The sequence below is a fragment of the Plasmopara halstedii genome (assembly GCF_900000015.1).
Source record: "Plasmopara halstedii genome assembly, contig: Scaffold_323, whole genome shotgun sequence".
Classification (NCBI taxonomy): domain Eukaryota; phylum Oomycota; class Peronosporomycetes; order Peronosporales; family Peronosporaceae; genus Plasmopara; species Plasmopara halstedii.
Window position 1 is genome coordinate 1,210,638 of NW_020187244.1, and position 1,424 is coordinate 1,212,061.

The following is a 1,424-nucleotide window of genomic DNA, read 5'->3' on the forward strand; positions in this document are numbered from 1 at the left end:
GTACGGACTGCGAGTTAGTCGCCTCACCTCTCGCACAGGATGGCTAGATGGCTATCCTTCTTTGCGAAATATAAGCTCGAGGTGAAGTATAAGCCGGGAAAGCAGAATGCTGTGGCTGATGCGTTGTCACGCAGACTAGACTATGAGCTTGCTCATGTTACAACTGTAACGTCGTCTGTGACGGATTTGATCCGTACCGCGTATGCGGGTGATGGGATGTGTGTTACGTTGCTAGGGCTCTAGGGAGCACGGAGTCTGGAAACTCGGACAAGAAATCGTCATCAAGATTGAGTGCACGATTGCACCGATATTCGTTGAATAAGGACTTGCTATATTATAGCAGCGATTCAACGGATACACCACGAATTGTGGTTCCTCATGATGAAGATTTGAATACCGCATCCTCTATGAGGCTTACGACACGCCACTCAGTGATCATCTCGGTCGTGAGAGAACGTACAGCTCTGTGAGTCACCACTAGTGATGGCCCAAGCTGTACAAATGGACGAGCACCTATGTGCGCACTAGTGAGACGTGTCAGCGGGTGAAACCTCTCCAAATGCGGCTGCGCCGCCGGCCAGCTTACCGGTACCCACTGGGTGCTGGCACTTCATGAGTTTGGTCTTTGTGTTTGGCCTGCCCAAAGATTCGGCGAGCAACAAAGGTGTCGTGGTATTCGTCGACCGATTGAGCAAGATGGATCATTTGACGGCGGTGCCAGACACCATCGACGGAGTCGGTACAGCAACGCTGTTCGTGGATCGTGTTTTCCGACAACACGGACTCCCAGAGTCGATTGTCTCTGATAGAGACCCCCGTTTCACGGGAAAATTTTGGTCTTCAATCTCCAGGGTGCTCGGCACCAAGTTGGATATGTCGACAGCTGATCATCCGCAGACTGATGATCAAACCGAAAGGGTGAATCGCGTCATCGAAGACGTTCTTCGCAGCGTATGCGCTGAGACCCTGCGGCGATAGAGCACCATGTTGCCACTCGTCGAGTTTGCACTGAACAATGTAGTGCATTTGTCTACCGGCTACACGCCGTACTACGTGAAAGGGCTGGTTCACTCTCGCTTCCCGCTGACGCCGCCATCCAATGGCTCAGGGTTTGGTGGGGGAGGAATAGCCGAGCGGCTAGCTGACGTCAGCCCCCTCACAATCCGCGAAGAAGCCGATGTCTTCTTGTCTACCTGACAGAGTGCCCTACGACAGATGGCTGAAAGCTAAGACCTGCAGAAAGAATATGCAGATGAAAAAGGAAGAGGCAAAAAGGAAAGCTTTAAGGTCGGGGACCTGGTTTTATTAAGTTCTAAAAATCTGCCTACACATGCAGCCTCTGCTGTCTCCAGGGCAAAGCTTCGTCCACGGTTCATCGGACCGTTTAAGGTTGTGACCAAGCGGGGCCTAGCGTATACGCTGAA